This window comes from Podarcis cretensis (assembly GCF_951804945.1).
Source record: "Podarcis cretensis genome assembly, chromosome: 8".
Classification (NCBI taxonomy): domain Eukaryota; kingdom Metazoa; phylum Chordata; class Lepidosauria; order Squamata; family Lacertidae; genus Podarcis; species Podarcis cretensis.
In genome coordinates, this window is record NC_137177.1 from 76,833,877 (window position 1) to 76,854,241 (window position 20,365).

The window sequence follows — 20,365 nt, forward strand, 5'->3', positions numbered from 1 at the left end:
TCGCTACACTAACTCAACCTACCCACAGACTCTATCCCAATTCACTCCCACTCCAACCAACCACCCAACTCCCAACGAACTCCCCTTTCGCCCCTCACAGAGCTGGTTTTATAGTCTCTCTGACTCCACCCCCTGGGTTCTGATTGGGTAACTTGTTTAACTAATTCACCTCCTAGTTGCATAGGCGACTTAACCATTCAATTATGTAACTTGAAGATTATGGGTAACACTGTGGTTAGGGGGAGGTATCCAATCAGCTGCATTAGAATTCTTTAAAGCGTCTTCATTGCCGATTGTGCTGGAGATCAGAAAGCCAATATTAGTTCAACCTAGCCAATCTTCCCCTTCCGATAACTGTTTGTTTGTATTGGCCCCAAGTGTGGATGTGTTGCCCTGCAACGGATTGCCTGCTTATCAAGGGCAAACAAATTATTACACCACCAGAATAAAAAAAGATAATAAAATAGAGAGGGAAGATCAGGTTAAGGAACAGGTGGAGAGGGGGCTTCGATGTGACCTTTTACCCTTTTTGCATCGTAAGCTCACACTACTGTGAGGTTTTCACATTTTATTCAGTGAGATAGAGCAGGGTTGGGGGGTCTCTGGTCTGTAGACCCAATATGGTCCATTAAACCATTTTCTCTCTCAACCACACCCGTTAATTAGCTGACATCATCATTGGACTTATTCCAGGTCAACTTTGACAGGTGGGTGAGGCCGCCTGCCTACCAGTCACCTGACTTTGCCATTATGTCAGATGATTGACAGGTGGCTGACACTGACCACCTGTCAAAGTTGACCGGGGAGGGGGAGATAAAGATTTGGCCCACCAGGCCACAAGTGTTTCCTACCCCTGCACTAACACCTTCTATGACACACACAACCCTCATTTAAACAAAGGCAGCTAGTAGTGTTTATGATCCTTCAGGCCCTTATCAACCATAGCCCTAGTCCTATGTAATTTATCTCTAAAGTCAAAGTACATACTGTGGTACCTTGGTACTCAAACAGCTTGGCTCCTAAACAAATTACGGTAGCTTCCGAATGCCACAAACCCAGCAGTGAGTGTTCTGGTTTGCGAACATTTTTTGGAAGCCAAACGTCTGATGTGGTTTCCGTGGCTTCCGATTGAGGGCAGGAAGCTGCCGCAGCCAATCGGAAGCCACACCTTGGTTTTCGAATGGTTTCGGGAGTCAAACGGACTCCAGGAACGGATTAAGTTCGAGAAGCAAGGTACCACTGTATTCAGAATTACCACTTGCTACGGATACTTCAGAATGGTATCATTTTGGAGTGCCAGTGGAGCATCCTGTATTTGAAACTCCCTGATCATTGGAAACCTTGCACCTCAGGAAGTTGGGTGCTGGTCTCCCTACGAAGCTGGTTATGTAGGGGCAGGACAAAATTACACAAGAAGCAATTTCTGAATTGTATAAATAGGAAAGACAGTCTAGGAATACTTTTTGGTGGCGTAGACCTGGATTTGGAAGAGCCGATTCACAGAAAAAGTGCAGAGAGGATTGACGATCTACTTAGAGTGGGGATTGATTTATTATCTATTTTCTTATATTCTTACCCTGTCCTTCTTCCACTGTGTAGGGAGATGGGGAAGAAGAAATTGCCCCATCTACGGCGGTTGAGTTTTGGACCTGTCCCTGCTCCCATTTTGATTTACAAGCCTCTCGCTGCCTGCGACGCCCTTCAGACAGAGAACTATTTGAAGCCGCAGCCAACTGTTTTGTCTGACTTGTGTGTTTTACAGCTTGCTTACTGTTTAGTAAAAAGGGGGGGGGGGAACCATGCACACATTTTTAAAACAAAAAAACACAACCCTCTCCTCAAGCTTTGGAATTCCTGGTGCCTTGGCTCAGACTGTTCCTGTTTCCCTCGCCTGCTCTTTCCCAGTAATGTTGCAAGTCACTTTGTAATCTTTTGAGCGGAACAGCTTGCTAAGGATCAGCAAGTTCAGGGATGGTTTGGCGGAATCTGTCCCTGACTTGTGATGGGGGTCCTCTTCTGCGAAGTGGTCTGATAGCAGCGCAGTGTGTGTCATTATGACAAAAATGAAGGCAGGAGACACATTCGCACCATACATTCAAAGCTCTAGGGCGCCACTTTGAACAGTCATGGGAGCTGTAGTTTGTTAAGGGTGCTAAGAATTGTTAGGAGGCTCCTATTCCCCTCACAGAGCTACAATTCCCAGAGTGCCCTGGGGAAAGGGACTGAAACCGCTCTGGGAATGCTCTCTGAGTGGGGGATAAAGGTAAAGGTACCCCTGCCCGTACGGGCCAGTCGTGTCCGACTCTGGGGTTGTGCGCCCATCTCACTTAAGAGGCCGAGGGCCAGCGCTGTCCGGAGACACTTCCGGGTCACGTGGCCAGTGTGACAAAGCTGCTCTGGCGAGCCAGCACCAGCGCAGCACACCGTAACGCCGTTTACCTTCCCGCTAGAAAGCAGTACCTATTTATCTACTTGCACTTAGGGGTGCTTTCAAACTGCTAGGTGGGCAGGAGCTGGGACCAAAAGACGGGAGCTCACCCCGCCGCGGGGATTCAAACCGCTGACCATGCGATCGGCAAGTCCTAGGCACTGAGGTTTTACCCACAGCGCCACCCGCGTCCCCCATAGAGACCTCCTAATCACTCTTAGCACAGTGAATTGTGGTTGGCCCACTCATGAGGCAAGGAGAGGCAGTTGCCTCAGGTGGCAGATCTGGCTTTCACCGTGACTATCCGCTACCTTCTGCCTCCATGGCCACTGGACATTCCCACATCTGCCTCCATGTGTGCCCAGCAGTGGCACGCATGTCCGGAGGCAGTGTCTGTTGCAGCGGGCAGATGCAGAGGAGAGAGGTGATGGGGGCTGTGGAAAAGGAGGGGACCATGGATGGCATTTTCTGTTTTGCCAGAAGCAGCAAAATATTCTGGGCCAGCCCTGCCCTGAGCAAACTACAGCTCCCAAAATTATTTAGGGGAAGCATTGTGCATTAAATGTGTGTGTGTGAATCTGGCCTTAGTTGGACACAAGCCTTCATGTACAGGCATTTTCTAATGTGGATGAAAGCGTCCTTCAACTCTCGGAAGTTTAGGAAACCAAACTGGAGAAGGCCGGGCCTTTTTTCTTTTGTAATGTGAAAACCACCTGCAGTCCTCTTTGAAACCTTGAGAAAATGGATTGGACGCCATTTCTGGAGAGGACTGCCATGTGATATTTATATAACGAAGCCTTGTCTGCCTTTATGTTCTCACCAGCCTCTCCGCCTTTGTTTCCAACGAGCCTCCGGTTGCCTGTTAGCGCTGAACTCTGACATCTGATGTCCTGAGAACAGGGTGTTGTGTTTTTTTCTTTTTTTAAGGAAGTCAGTTGGCCCTGATCCTAGGACCGCGGCCCTGCCTTGTAGCCGCACCGAACTCCAGTGATCTCCCCCGGGAGAAATCTGACCAGGGCTTTCTAAGAAGACATGCACATAGTAAAAGTTTTTGGTGTGTGTGTGCTGATTTGGGAGATGTTCCAAAGGTTTACTTTTAAAAATAGAACACAAGGCATTTCCAAAGTTAAGGGTCCTTACTCACAAGAGAGTGTGGTTTGCTAGAAATGGTTAGTGCTAAACTGTGTGATTGACAACTGGATATAAGGTAGCTTCTAGCCCATTCATATAGAATCAAAGGCTGCCAAGACATCATACATTTAAAACACATGGCTCCCCTCAGAAGTATCCTGGGAACTGTAAAGCTAAAGGTAAAGGGACCCCAGACCGTTAGGTCCAGTCGCAGACGACTCTGGGGTTGCGGTGCTCATCTCGCTTTACTGGCCAAGGGAGCCGGTGTACATCTTCCGGGTCATGTGGCCAGCATGACTAAGCTGCTTCTGGCGAACCAGAGCAGCGCACGGAAACGCCGTTTTACCTTCCTGCCGGAGCGGTACCTATTTATCTACTTGCACTTGCATGTGCTTTCGAACTGCTAGGTTGGCAGGAGCTGGGACCAAGCAACCGGAGCTCACCCCGTCGCAGGGATTCGAACCGCCAACCTTCTGATCGGCAAGCCCTAGGCTCTGTGGTTTAACCCACAGCGCCACCCGCGCCACGCCCTGGGAACTGTAGTTCACCCCTAATATGAATACAGTTTCCAGCATCCTTAACAAACTACAGTTCCCAGGATTCTTTGAGGGGAGCCAAGTACTTTAAATGGATTGTGTGTATGCAAGCCTGGGCTCATAAGAGCCCTGCTGGATCGGACAAAAGTCCCACCTAGTCCAGCATCCTGTTCTCAGAGTGGTCAACTGGATGCCTATAGGAAGCCCTGCAAGCCATACTCTCCCTGCCTGCAGTTTCTAGCAACTGGTGTTGCTAGAACATAGGCATTATGTTATGCTAGAACATAGGCATTATGGTTAAAAACATAAGACAAACCGGCTGGATCAGACCAAAGGCCTCTGAAACAGTCCTGAAATTTGAAATGCTCTTTGGTTGTGATGGGGTGCAAAGGGACAGGGGGCAGAAGCTCAGTCATAAGAGCATTTGCTTTGCATGCAGAAGGCCCCATATTCAATCCCCAGCACCTTTAGCTAGAGTTTGGCAAGAGCCCTGTCTGAAACCCTGGAGACCTGCAGCCAGCAGGATTTAGTTGGAGATGACCTATTATTAATATTAATAATACAATGAACTGCCTTTCATGCAAGTCTCAAGGCAATTTACAAGCATACAATCAAAACAACTAAAGATGGGTTTAAAAACACCCAAGACTTTTAAAGAAAACACTAGCCAGTTTGTCAAAACAAAAATGTTCCTGGAAAGTACAGGTAATCGGGCTTCTGTCACATCGCAGTAGGGATGCTGTTCCGCAGAACAGGAGCAGAGACAGTGAAGGCCCTGCTTCCAATTTACTGTGAGACAGCCTTCTGATATGTTAAGACATTTGAAGGAGAAACTTTCCTGTAGAATGCAGTGATCTGCTGGGCCTCCTGGTCCCATGTTGCATGGGTACTTTATATGTTAGTACACTTGAACCTGGCCCAGTAGGAGATTGGCAGCCATTACAGATTTTAGTAGCCACAAAATATGTAGTCTACCTCTATTGATTTCACTGGCGGCTGGATGAGGCTGCTGGGAGTTGTAGTCCTAAACATCCAGAGGGCACCCTAGATTGGTGGAGGCTGCTCTAAGGGCTTGGTTGGGTCTCTCTTAAGTTGTCTTGTCCCAGCTGAGGTCAAGTCTGGGCAGGAAAACAGCTCAGCTCCAGCCGATGCAATAATTTCCCTCCCTTGCTGGCGACATGGAGGAGAATTGCTTTGGCATGTGTCAGCTGGGGAAAAGAGGCTGGGCTGTGTGTGTGTTATTGTAATGAATTTTATGAATTATCCAGGTTACACCTGGCAGGAGGAAAGGGACTGCTGTCCAGCTCCGAACAATAGTCTGGGATACTGCTGTTATACTCCCTGTCTGAACTTTAACCTTCCTTGTTCTGTCATCCTGGAAGAGACTTCCTTGTCTGTCTCCTAGTCCCGTTTAGAGGATCCCCCCCCCCTTTCAATTTTGCTTCATTGTGTGTTTGAGATTCTATGAATTTGCCCCTAAGGGATTTATCCAATCTTAGGTCTACGGAAGGGGACGCGGGTGTCGCTGTGGTGTAAACCACTGAGCCTTGGGCTTGTCGATCAGAAGGTTGGTGGTTTGAATACCTGCAACAGGGTGAGCTCCTATTGTTCGGTCCCAGCTCCTGTCAACCTAGCAGTTCGAAAGCACGTTAGAGTGCAAGTAGATAAATAGGTGCCACTTCGGCGGGAAGGTAAACGGTGTTTCCGTGCGCTGCTCTGGTTTCGCCAGAAGTGGCTTAGTCATGCTGGCCACATGACCCTGAAAAACTGTCTGCAGACAAACGTCGGCTCCCTTGGCCAGTAAAGCGAGATGAGCGCTGCAACCCCAGAGTCATTCGTGACTAGACTTAACTGTCAGGGGTCCTTTCCTTTAGGTCTACTGAAGAGTCGACCTGATGAAATTAATGGACATTGCTAGCTAGATACAACCCATTTTCTTCCTCTAACACTAGAACTCATGGTCAGCCAATGAACCTGAAAGTTATAAGATTCAGTATAGTTAAAAGAAAGTACTTCTTTGTGCAGCGTATGGTTAAACGATGAAACTCATTCTCACAGGAGGCAGCCATGGCCACTAGCTTGGATGGCTTTAATAGAGGGTTAGGCAACTCTGTGGAGGAGATGGCTGAGGGCTACCACACCTGAGGGTTATGCTCTGCCTCCAGGCAACAATGCTTCTGAGTACCAGTTTCTGGAAATCAGAGGAGGAGAGCATGCTCTTGTGATCAGATCCTCCTCAAGAATTTCTCACAGGTATCTGGCTGGATGTGTCATTGGCCTGATCTGAAGGAAAGGAGAAGGTGGTCTCTGGACCAGATTTAGAGGCAGATGATCCAGGTGAATGCAGGGGTCTCAAGGAGGCTTTTTCACTGTATCCACACTGAAGCTCTGGGAATTCTGGAATGACAGGTACCCAGTGTGCACTGGCAGGCAGGTGTGCCTGGGAAAGGAGCCCATATGGTAGAAGAAAGAGAGAGAGAATCTGCCCAGGTGGCACCGAGCCATCATAATCACCCAGACCAAATGGTGACGGAGTTTGGAACAAACAGTGAGTAATCCCTTCCCATTCTCATTTAGATGCGGAAGCCTTTGCTGGAGCAAAGCCTCCTCTGTGCCAACCTGGCTGCTTCATAGCGCTTCACCAGACAAGCAATTTATTGAGAAATCATCCTAATTTGCTTACACAAAGTGTACACAGGGGTTAGGTTATTTCTGGCCTGTACTGAGCATTTGTTCTGAATTGTTGGTGAGGTTATGCCACAGTGAGCATGCATCTTGCATTCATCTTGGTCTGCAGTAAATGGTTGAACTATGGAACTCGCTTCCACAAGAAGCAGTGACGTCCAGTCAGCTGGCAGCTGGTCATTGGCAGTTTGTGGGCTTTGCCTTTGGCCACATGGTTTGCTTTCAAACTGTGCAGGCAAACTGATATAACTGTGATGCTTAGTGATTGACAGGTCCTGCCAACCTGCTGAAGGGTTAGAAGAAATTCCAATCTGACCCACTGACCAGATAGAGTTTCCCACCCCTGGAATATTATAGAGTTTGAATCAAGCTGTCACCTTAGACTATCCTGGGACAAGCTGCGATACTGCTTGCCTTAAATATGCCTTGGTGAGGACAAAAAGGACAAAACAAAAATGAAAAGCGGTTTGTGAAAATAAAAAACCCCTTTTCCCTTTGTAGGAAAAACAGGCAGGGTCAGCAAGATCAATGGCAAAACCATTTTGAACAGATTTTTCTCCTCACATTCCCTCTTGGGGGCTGGCTACTCTCACCAGTTATGAAGCCAAGGAAAATGGACCCACACCTGCTTCCTTTGAGCAGTGTGAGGAAATGACTTTGCCTTCCAAATCATGGTTTTTTTGTGTGAGGTGAGTGGAAATCACCTGTGATGCTTCTGATAGGACGCTACCTTCATGTTAAGGAAAACCCTCAGTCATCTCTTCCCCTTTCCCTACCCCGCACCAAATCTTGCTGCTATTTAAAATTATAACCAGCGTTAGCGGAAGAGTTTGGGAGAAGAGATCTTTCTAAACTTTTGCTTTAGCGAACCAAACTCCATTCTAATTAGGTGATACAATTTCTTCAGATGAAACCCAGCTCTGAGGGGGATATAAGGTTTTACAGTGCCCCTTGTGAGATGGTGTGTTTTGTATATCTCGTTGCCTAGCGACGCCAAAACCACACTGATGTGAGAGACTGTTTTATGAGCAGGCCTCGCTGTTCTTGGACGGCCGACAGTAAGCAGAGTTATTTCAACCACGCTGGAGCCTCTTTTCCTTTTTTTGAAAAAAATAAAAAATAAAACAAAAAAACACGCACGTACCACCGAGCAAGTGTGAAAGAGATTAGATTCCTATTCCTCACAGGGCTTGGCCAAGTCCCATGTTGTCAGAGGCCTATTAGCCCTTGGGCAGACCCTAGATTGTTCTATAGCCAGGTGTCCCAAAATGGCATGTGAAAGTACATTGACATTACTTCAGTTTAGCAAGCACCACCTTTTAACATTTCAAAACCTCTGTTTGACTCCTGGGTGTAGGAAGGTCACCATTTAAATTTCTTACAGTAGTTGAATTTTCTAATGTTGTGTCATTCTGGGGTGGGAATGCGGGGCCTCATGTCCGGGGAGCCAGAGGCAACCCTCCAAACCCTCCCTATCTGGCCCTCAGGACTCTCCCAGGCCACACATCTCATTGTCCCTGTTCTACACCGTCTTTTAGACCTCATCTGCAGTATCATACAACTTTAAACAGCCATGGAATCATTGAACGGTAGAGTTGGAAGGGAACCTGAGGGGTCATCTACTCCAAACCCCTGCTATGAAGGAATCTCATGCCTTTCCCCCCAAAATTATAGAAACTGTAATTTGTCAAGGGCGCTGAGCATTGTTAGATCCCTATTCCCATCATAGAGCAACAATTGTCAGAGTTATTGAAATATACTCGGAGTCGAGTGGATTTCAAGCTCTTTATTCAGCTCATAGTGGTGAGGAGGAATGGAAGTTCCCTCAGAATGTCTGCCTTATATACATTATTTACACAATGGGCCCCACGTGATTGGCTAATTCCGGGATTCTCCTGTAGGCCAATCAGGTTGTGGATTCTCTTCCACCTAGAGCTGGATTGGGTGGCTCCTGTGGACCAATCAAACTGCTGCATTCTGGATTCTATTGTTCTAGGACCAATCAGACTGCTGCATTCTGAATCCTATTCAACTCAGTACATAACAGTTATTTAACAGTCGGTCTCTCTTCCTAGGGAATTGCAGCTCTGGGAGGGGAATTGCAGTCTCCTAACAAATCATCATTCCCATGATTCTTTGGGGAAAGCCATGACTTTTTTAAGTGGCATGATATTGCTTTAAATATATAGCGCAGTTTAAGCCTTAATGTTTTTGCCTGGTTGGGAATGTGTTCTTGAAAGCCAGTAATGCCTCTCACATGCTTGGATGGAGGATTGAGAAGGGTGGCTGAGTGTCTGTCGAAACTAGTCTACAAAAATTAAAATTTGTATTCATTCTTTCACCCACTTTTGCCTTTCCGGCTCCATCCATATATGGCAACTCCAAGTGAGCACCTCAGGCTGCCATTTTAATTTCCCACAATGCCTCAGGCTGATGCTACATCGAGTATGGGACTGGCCCAATACATTTTGCTGCCTGAGGCTCAGTGGCCCAGTAAATGGTATGGCAGTTTCCAAAGCCAGCAGAGTTATTTTAGGCAAAAAAGAACATAAAAAGCCACAAATGTTCCTCTCTCTGGTGATAAAAATGCAACCATAATAAATTAAATAACACAGCCCCCCTGGCCATGTCAGTGCTGGGCAGCTGGAACCTGACAAGCTTCCATTTTAATTTCCCACAATGCACCAGGCAATTGCCTCAAGCAGCTGATTTTGTTCTACAGCTCACCAGAGGGCATATTACCAAAGGACATCTCAAGGGAAAGGTTGTAGCTCAGTGGTAGAGCATCTGCTTTGCATGCAGAAGGTCCCAGGTTCAATCCTCAGCATCTCCAAGTAGGGCTAGGAATGTATACTATCTGAAATGCTAGAGAGCTGTAGCAAGTCAGGGTCAAGAGTACTGAGCTAGATGACCAAGAAGATGCTGTGAAGAAAGCAAGACCCACTTCTGTGCCTAGAAGAACTTGAAATTGTTTGAACTGGCCCAGCTTTTTCGTTCTGGCGTAATGGCTGCAGAATCGCTCCAGGTATGTGATTTCTTTTACTGAGATGAAACCTGTTTGGGGAATCTGGGAGAATTCCAGGAGGTTTTCAGTTAAGCTACCAAGACAGGAGTTAGGCCAGACCTCTGCATTGGGAGCCTGGTTTCTGGTACTGCCCACCCCATGCGGTCACCAAAGTCCATCCAAGCTAAAAAGTAGAGGGTTGTGTGTGTGTTTGTGTGTGTGTGTAGTGTTAGAGGAAGAGGTGGAGGGAATTCCCACTTTCTTAAAAGCAAAGGAATGCAGGCATGGAAAATCCCTCTAACTGCAACAAATTGGAGCTGAAACCACATGAAAAGAAAACAGTTTGTGCTGTTTTAGTAGGCTGCACAGGTTGGAAAATATACATTAAAAAGTTATTCTTAGAGAACTGGTTCCCAGCGGTTGTTCAGCTAGTAGTAGCAATTCCAGTCCCGAGGGCCCCAGGACTCAGAAGGGGCACCTCACTAGTCAAACCTGCCACCCACTCTCATACCCTCCAACATTTCTCCAATGAAAATAGGGATGTCCCCTTCTATAATGATAATTTTACTGGCCAGCTTCCAACATAATAAAAACATAAAACATTTTTAAAAAACTTCCCTATACAGGATTGCCTTCAGACGGCTCGGGGGGTCAGATAACTCCATACCCTCCAATATTTCTCCAGTGAAAATAGGGACATCCTAAGGAAAAGTGGAACATTCCAGGATCAAATCAGAAATCGGGAAAATCAAATCCCTGGAAACACTTGGAGGGTCTGTACTCTCCACTGGGCTATTCTGAAGCAAGGGTGGGAAGCATGTGACCCTCCAGATGTCAGTGATCTAAAAGTCCCCATAATCTCTGCCGAACATGGCGGATGGTCATTGATGATGGGAGGAGGATTTCAGTAACATCTGGAGGGCAGGAGCTTCCGTACTCCTTCTGGTCCCCATATAAGAACTTAAGAAAAATAAGCAGTGCTTGCAGGATCAGGCCAATGGCCCACCTAGACCAGTATCCTTTTCCTCACAGATGCCTGTGGCAGACCCGCAAGCAGGACCCAAGCACAAGAGCACTCTCTCGTCCTGTGGCTTCCAGCAACTGGTATTTAGAAGCACGGAAGCAGAACAGAGCCATCATTGATAGCCTTATCCATGAGTTTGTCCAAGCCATCTAAGTTGGTGGCCATATAATCCTATCAGCCAACGGTCCCTAGCAGAGAGAGAGGTTTTCTGCCTCCCCTACTTCCTGCCTCCACCTTCTCTGCTTCTTTGCTTTCCTGGCCTCTTCTTTCCTTCCTCCAACCTACCCAACTTCCTCCATTTTGCAGATCTCTGCCTCCTCCTCCTCCTCCAACAGCCTCCCCATGTTGAGAGACCACGGAGGCGTCATTTCGCAGACACCTCGGAGCAAGCTTTGCAGGCTTCCTGTCAGAGGCACGGACAGACTTCTTTGTGGCCCATTGTCACAAAGCCGAGGCAGACGGTGGCTTTGCCGGCAGTGTTGCCCAGATGGTTTTGTGGAGACGGCACAGCTGGCCGCAGTTAATCAGGACCACACTGCAGGTAGATGAAAACCAGAGGAAGCTTTGTCAGGCTCGGCTCTGTCACGAGTCCTGTGGAGACATTGTGGAGAGCGTGTTTGGAGGAGGAGTTGGAAGAAACACAGGAGCTGGAGAATTCTGACACAGGGGAAGGTCCTAGTGGGCTGAAGTATGATGATCCGGGACCCCGGGAGGAGTCTGGCAAAAACACTTAAGGGAGCTGCAAAAGGATGGCGGAGAGGGGTTTGGCTAATGGAGAGGGTGTGATCTAAGGAGAGTAGTGAAAGCCACATAGAGAGGCCTAAGTCTGGCCCTCGGACTTGACATTCCCCATCCCTGGAGTGGACAATACTGGCCTAGGTGGACAAACTGACTGACTCACTCAATATAGGATAACTGCATATGTTCCTAAGGAGGGAAAGCTTTTCCTCACTTCCCTTCTATTCCCCCACACTAAAACACACACACACACACACACACACACACACACAATTTCTCAAGAGGAAAAAAGTTCCCCTTCTCCTATAATGTTCCACTTTGCCTCCCTCCCTTCCACCCCTCTAAAATTGCCACTCGTCTCTTCCCACTTGACTTAGAAGCCGCTAGGCCCAATGTGCCTAGGAGTTGCTATGCAACCCCCATGTGCTCTGGCTTCTTGGCACAGGACAAGGCCCTGACCTGTGTTGTTGAAGCAAGGCTCTCTGTGCATGGGAATGGGAGCTGCCCGAGCCAGCCAGAGTCGTTTGCCAGATTTATGACACCTTTGCAAAGAGCTTGTACAATCCTGGCATGAAGCGGGGTGGGGAGCAGGCTCGGTGCTGAGGGGCTGGTGTCCATTCCTGGCACTTCCCTCAGGCGTCTCTGGATTTGCTGCTTCCCGACAAGGGCAAAGGGACTTGTTAATTGCTACAGGCACTGATAGCGATCACACTGTACTCATTGCAGCCTACTGGTCTGGCGCTTTCCCCGGTGGCTGATCTCACGGCCTGGTTTGTAGGACAAGGAAGCAGCGCTTCAGAGAAGGAAGGAATTTTCTGGAGCCTGAAGTGTCTGAGTGCTTTCCTCCCCCTTCCTTTGAACTCTGCCAGTGGCTTGCTGTAAGACCTTGGGCAGGGTGCTATATTTCTATCTAATGATTCTAATCTAAGCTGTCCTATAACAAAAATTATATTTGGTGGAATGTAGAGATGAGCAAATTGGTCCACTTTTTCATGCCTAAGTTCCGTTCCCCACATTTCCATATCAGTTTGCAATTGTTCGATTTATTAGATTGTTTTCAAGGATAATGTGTATTTTTATGCACACTTTACCATAGTATGTACATTTTTGTGCACATTATTTGGCTGCAGAACTGCACTGCAGAATTCAGAGAAGCACGCATTTCTAAGGATGGCTGTGTTTCAGTTCAGTCTCTGGTTTGAAGGTTGCAAGATCAATCTGTGGCATCTCCAGGCAGAGCTGGGAAACACTCGCTATCTCTGAAAGTCTGGCAAGCCTCTGCCAGTTGATGTACACAATACTGAACTAGATGGGCCAAGAGCCTGGCTTGGTATAGGGCAGTTTCCTACATTTGTCTATCTGAAGGGAAGGGCTGTATCTCATTGCAAGGGCATCTTCTTTGCCTGCTGAAGGTCTCAGCTTCAATGCCCAGCATCTCCAGGCACTACTGGGAATGTCCCCTGTCTGAATCTCTGGAGAGCTGCTGCCAGTCAGTGCAGATAGTACTGAACAATTGTGGCAACAGGAAAACAAAAGAAAATAGTGTGTGGTCATGACTGTAGGGCATATGTGTGTGTGCTCTGCCTCCACAACTGGTGGCAGTAATGCTTCTGAATACCAAGTGCAGAAAACATGGGAGGGGAGAGTGCTGTTGTGTTTGGATTCTGCATGAGGGATTCCCACTGAGCCATCTGATTGTCCACTGTGAGAACAGGATGCTGGACTAGGTGAGTCATTGTTATATTCTTATGCTCTTAAGCACCCTAATAATAATAATAAATAATAAATTTTATTTATACCCCTCCCTCCCCAGCCAAGGCCGAGCTCAGGGCGGCTAACCACTAATAATAAAAACAAGTTGAATGAATACAACTTAAAACAAGATTAAAATACAACATTAAAACATTAAAATGCAGCTTCATCACAGGAGGAGAAAGGAAACTGAGCCTTTTAACTGTGCAAACTTTAATTTCCAGTATGTGCTTTAAAGCCTCCCACAAAATAGTTGCAGTATGGATGCACCCTGCTGTATGGGGAGCTGGCTTCAGGCACCAGGCCCATTGGCAGACCAACTCTGTGATACAAAGATGTCTGCAAATGTGACATGAAAGCTGACAATATTAACCCCCACTCTGTGGGAATCCCTTGCCTGGAGACAGACAGACAGGACGTTTAACCATAACAGTGATCAGAGGAAGAAGGACCACAGAAATAAGAAACAGCATAGTACACCTGCATCAGCACAACAGGACACCTTCATCTGCCCTGCCTGCAACAAAACATATCTCCCCTGTATCAGTGTCTACAGCCACAGCAGGCGCTGTAACTCTCCAATGGTTTGACTTCACCCCCTCTACTCTACTCCATTGTCTCCCGAGACAGATGGATGCCAACCAGGATGCACCCCAAAATCCTTTAAAAAACCCAGACCCTGGAAATGTTGGGGATCAAACCTAGGACACTTCCTGTATACAAAGGATATTCTCTGCCACTGAGTTGTGAATCCTTCCTGCAAAACACTTAAGTATCAGCCGAGTCAATCAGCCACAAATTGGCCTTCATTTCCAGTAAATGCAACCTCAGCGTCTCACACGTTGACTCCGAGACAGACAGACTGACTAACCCACCCCAACCACAAGCTGCAGCAGCTGTGTGGCAGGCTCTGAAAGGGAAGAAAGAACATCTGCCCTTGGTTTTCTTTGGGGTGGTTGTGTGTGTGTGTGTGTTTCTCCTGGCTTTTTTTCGCATGTGTGTGCATGTGGTTTCAGCAGAATGGTGCAGGCAGATGGGGCTGGAAGCCGCCTGCCCACAAAGTGATGAAGAAGATAGCTGGCTGCCAAGGTCAACACAACCTGACTCTGACAATGTCATTCTTTAGACTGACTGATGACATTACAAGCACATTATCTTGGGTCAGATTACCAGAGATCTATCTCAGCTTCGCTCCCATAACCTGGTGCCCTCCAGATGTTTTGGACTACAACTCCCCTCATGCAGTAGTGGTTGGTGCTTGTTGGGAATGGTAGGGCGAAAGGCAGAGAGCCCAAAGACAGGCAAAGCCAGTGACAGGTAGAGGCAACTGAGGGTGTATATGGAGAATATGGCATCAGTTTTCCTGATTATAATGCTGTTGGTTCAGTTAACATCAGTGCACACTATGGCAAATCTTGGCCAGTGAACCAGCATTCATTGAACCTCAGCAAAATTGAACCTTGACTGTGGTCCAATGAATTGGCCAGGATTTGCCACAGTTTGCGCTGACCATGTTGATTGGAGCAATGGATTAACAAATGCTAGCCCTTCTGTTCCTTTCACTGTGGAATTATGGAACTGTGGCTTTTTGACCAATATGTTGGCATGTCACCCTCAATTTCATTCACACCAGTGGTTTTGGTGTGGCACAACAATGACCATCACTGGGCAATTTCGCTACCTCCTCCCCCTGCTTTACATGTAGAAGGTTCCAGGTTCCATTTCCGGCATCTCCAGGTTGGGCTGGCTGTGGCCCCTGTCTGATTACCCAGGGAGCTGCTGCCAGTCAGTGTAGACAATATTGAGCTAGATGGACCACTGCCGTTTCCTATGTAGCAGGAAGGGAGGACTGTTGCCTTCATGCCCTGCCTGTGGGACACCTGACTGACCACTGTGGGAAACAGGATGCTTGATTCGACAGACCGTTGGCTTGATCCTGCAGGACTCTTCATGATGTTCTGTCTCTCCTTCTTCTCAGGGTTGTCCCTTCAGTCACAACCACCAGCTAATCTCCTCCTGTGCTTCCTATGGAATCCTGCCAGCCCACTGCAAAAGAAGAAGGGGTCTGGCCTAGGCCATCACCTGGCAGATGTTTGCATTTCTGGACTCAAGGTACAGAGGAAAAGGGTTGCTGAGGAAGGAGGCGGGAAGGGGAAGAGGGCCGCGGAAGAGCCGAGAGCCGGGAGGGACTTTCGTTTCCTGACTGGAGAACTTTGGCTGACACACCAGCTGTGAGTAACACACACAGACTCAGTGACACCGGCCTGGTGGCCTATTTATAGCTTGCCGGCAAATGATCCCCCTGTTTAATCGCCTAGTGAGCAAGGCTATGGTCAATGTCACTGGAGCAGACAGGAAAAGAAGGCCCTCCAAGAAGTTGTCCTTTGTTCGCTTAAGGCAAGGCCATCTGACCAGGATCCTTGTTAGAGTGGGGGTGGCCCCCAGCGGGTGAAGAGCACCTGATTTGTAAAATGAGACATGCCAGATGCCCTTGAAAGATCACCCTTGTCTCTTATCCCCACCTCTCAATGAACGAAAGCTTGGTGAGACGCAAAATGTTCTTTGCACGTGCTCAGAGGTACCAGTGGCACCTTTGTAGAATGAGAGGGGTTAAATTGCTCTCCAAGCTAGTATGCCCTTGAAAGGTCGTCTCTTACTTCTATCCCCCCAATGCACAAGAGCAGCTCACAGGTACCTTGGTGATATGGGAAATGTTTTTTGCACATGACCAGAGACACAAGGTCTTCATTTGTAAAATAATAGACCTTGGGTTGTTCTCCAAATGAGACATACTGAGATGCTGTTGAAGGATCATCTCTCATTCCTATTTCTCCCGCAGTGTGCAGGAACTATTAGAAGAGAGTTGGTAATATGGGGAAATGTCCTTTGCACGTGCTCAGAAGCACTAGCAGTGCCCCATTTGTAAAATAGGAGGTGTTGTGCCATTGTTCTCCGGTTTGCCATTTAGGCTGGGGTTGATCTAGGTATGAAGGAAAGGCTCTCTGCACATCTCAGAGGTATTCCCCAGCTCATTCTTCCTGCTGAGATGCTGAGATGGACTCAGACATCTGTTGGGAAAGTAACAGAACAAGTAAATTAATTCTGCACCCAGGCAATCAAAATTCTGCAACCTGTATACATTTTTGCAAAACTGAATTGAGGTAGTATGCATTAGTTATTCTGCAGAGTTTTATTATTCTGCACCCTGGTTCCAGCAATGAAGGATATGGTGGTAGACTCCCTATTACTCACTTGATTTCACAATGCCACCCTTTATTAAAAAATAAAAAAGCACAGCACTATGCACGAAACCCTGACAATCAGCAGGTCATGGTGACTTGCAAAGTGAGTTACAGACAACATGAAAAGAGGTGCATAAAATTATGCATGGTCTAGAAAAAGTGGAAAGATAAAAGTTTTTCCCCACTCCCTCTCTCATATAACACTAAAACTTGGGGCTGACGAAAGAACCTCCATGTTGGGAGTTTCAGGACAGATGAATGGAAGGAGTTTTTCACACAGCTGCCTAGCTGAACTTCACTTCCACAAGAGGTACTGATGGCCACCAACAGGGATGGCTTTAAAAGAGGATTAGACGAATTCTTGAAGGCTAAGGCTGTCCATAGCTACTAACTCGGATCGCGGTGCTCTACCTCCACAATCAGAGGCGGTATTCTCCTGAATACCAGTTGCTAGAAACTTCAAGAGTGTGCTCAGGTCCTGCTTGCTGATTCCCCATTGGGGGATCTGGTTGGCCACTGTGAGAACAGGCTGCTGGACTGCTCCAGCAGACTCTTCTTATGTCCTCATGCTTAGGAAGTGAATCCAGAAAGTCAGATTTTCTACAATGCCCAATCCCTTCCTGAGGACTTGCTCAGCTGGCAAGGATGTCAGGGAGTGGCAACTGAGCAGCCTTCCCCAACCTGGGGCCCTCCAGTTGTTTTGGACTACAGCTCCCATCAGCCCTTCCCCTAACTATGCTGGCTGGGACTGGTGGGAATTGTGGTCCAAAACATCTGGAGGGCACCAGGTTGACTAAGGATGGAAAATGAAGCATCCAAGCAGGTGTCTGTTACTCAGGGTTTCCGGAGAAAAGCTTGTGGACTTGAATGCCCAAGTCATAGGGGAAAGAGGATAGACTGGAGCCAACTGTCTGGATGGAAATTTTTGAATAATCAGCACCTGGAGTTTGGCTAGTTCAGCTTTTCCCATCCTCTTCTGTCTGTGTTCCTTAACCCTGTGCAGGCCAACTCCTTCTTTCAGATGTCTGCCTCCTATAATACAAACGTCAGGCTATGCCACAATAGAAGAATCTGCTTTTTTTTAAATAAAAAACAAACAAACTCACAAGCAACAGGAGGGCAGTGATGGCCACCAACCTGGATGGCTTTCAAAGAGGACTGGACAAATTCATGGAGGATAAAGCTATCAATGGCTACCAGCTATGATGACACTGCTCTGCCTCCACAGGCAGAGGCAGTAGTGCTTCTGAATACAGTGGTACCTCGGGTTAAGTACTTAATTCATTCCGGAGGTCTGTTCTTAACCTGAAACTGTTCTTAACCTGAAGCACCACTTTAGCTAATGGGACCTGCTGCTGCTGTGCTGCTGTGCTGCCGCCGCACACTTTCGGTTCTCATCCTGAAGCAAAGTTCTTAACCCAAGGTAATATTTCTGGGTTAGCGGAGTCTGTAACCTGAAGCGTATGTAACCCGAGGTACCACTGTGCCAGTTTCTTTAAGCCACAGGAGAGAAGCGTGCTCTTGTGCTCTTGTGCTTGGGTCCTGCATATGGGTTTCCCTCAGGCAACTGGTTAGCCACTGTGAGAACAGAATACTGGATCAGATGGGCCATTGGCCTGATCCAGCAGGCTCTTCATATGTTCACATGAGAGCAGCTGCCAGTCAGTGGATCGTGTACTGAACTAGGCAGACCAATTGTCTGATACCTCGGTTTAAGAACAGTCCGGTTTAAGAACAGCTCGGTACACAAACTCCACAAAACCGGAAATAGTGTTCCGGTTTGAGAACGTTACCTCAGTCTAAGAATGGAATCTGAACAGTGGAAGGGCACCGGCGGCGGGAGGCCTCATTAGGGAAAGCATGTCTCAGTTTAAGAACGGTTTTGGTTTAAGAACGGACTTCTGGAACGGATTAAGTTCGTAAACCGAGGTGCCACTGTATAGGAAGCTGCTATATTCAATGTTCCTGTTTAGTTAACTTTAGATGTCTAACAATATCTAAAGGTTCACTTCATACCTTATGTCAGAGTTTCTCAAACCATGTATCACGACATGTTAGTGTGTCGGCTGCAGTGCGTAGGACTCCCTGCTCTCCTCCCGGGGCTGGAAAGGGGTTAGTTTAACCTCTGGTTTGCTAGTAAAACTGAATTACTGGGCCGCAAAATGATGTGTGTCTAAAAAGTGTGTCACCAACATGAAAAGTTTGGAAAGCTGTGCCTTATATATTCAACCAAGGAGGAAGAAGGGAGAGCACACACATAGAATTTGGGTGAAGTAGGCGGGCGAAAGTTTTGTGTCAAAACCAGGTATGCATGAAGGAAATGGGTATGTACCCCTCTTCAAACAGACCTACCTAAAATGTTATTAATTCTTTACATTAATATCCCATCTTCCCACCAAATTGCTCAAAGTGTTGCACATAATAATAATAATAATAATAATTTACTATTTATACCCCGCCCATCTGGCTGGGCCTCCCCAGCCACTCTGGGTGGCTTCCATAGAAACCAAAAATACAGTAAAATATCACACGTTAAAAACTTCCCTGAACAGGGCTGCCTTAAGATGTCTTCTGAATGTCAGGTAGTTGTTTATCGCTTTGACATCTGCTGGAAGGGCGTTCCACAGGGCGGGCGCCACTACCGAAAAGGCCCTCTGCCTGGTTCACTGTAGCTTTGCTTCTCGCAATGAGGGAACCGCCAGAAGGCCCTCGGCGCTGGACCTCAGCGTCCGGGCAGAACGATGGGAGGTGGAGATGCTCCTTCAGGTATACTGGACCGGTGGCAGGAGGCCTCATTAGGGAAAGCATGCCTCAGTTTAAGAACGGTGTTGGTTTAAGAACGGACTTCTGGAACGGTTTAGGGCTTTAAAGGTCAGCACCAACACTTTGAATTGTGCTCGGAAACGTACTGGAAGCCAATGTACCGGTAGGTCTTTCAAGACCGGTGTTATATGGTCTCGGCGGCTGCCCCCAGTCACCAGTTTAGCTGCCGCATTCTGGATTAGTTGTAGTTTCTGAGTCACCTTCAAAGGTAGCCCCATGTAGAGTGCATTGCAGTAGTCCAAGCGGGAGATAACCAGAGCATGCACCACTCTGGCGAGACAGTCCGCAGGCAGATAGGGTCTCAGCCTACATACCAGATGGAGCTGGTAAACAGCTGCCCTGGACACAGATTTCACCTGCGCCTCCATGGACAGCTGTGAGTCCAAAATGACTCCCAGGCTGCGCACCTGGTCCTTCAGGGGCACAGTTACCCTATTCAGGACCAGGGAGTCCTCCACACCAGCCCGCCCCCTGTCCCCCAAAAACAGTACTTCTGTCTTGTCAGGATTCAACCTCAATCTGTTAGCCGCCATCCATCCTCCAACCGCCTCCAGACACTCACACAGGACCTTCACCGCCTTCACTGGTTCTGATTTAAAAGAGAGGTAGAGCTGGGGATCATCCTCATACTGATGAACACCCAGCCCAAACCTCCTGATGATCTCTCCCAGCGGCTGCATGTAAATGTTGAAAAGCATGGGGGAGAGGACAGAACCCTGAGGCACCCCACAAGTGAGAGCCCAGGGGTCTGAACACTCATCCCCCACCACCACTTTCTGAACATGGCCCAGGAGGAAGGAGCGGAACCACTGTATGACAGTGCCCCCAGCTCCCAGCCCCTCAAGACGGTCCAGAAGGATGTTATGGTCGATGGTATCAAACGCCGCTGAGAGATCCAGCGGAACTAGGAAACAGCTCTCACCTTTGTCCCTAGCCCGCCGGAGATCAACAACCAGTGCGACCAAGGCAGTTTCAGTCCCATGATGAGGCCTGAATCCCGAC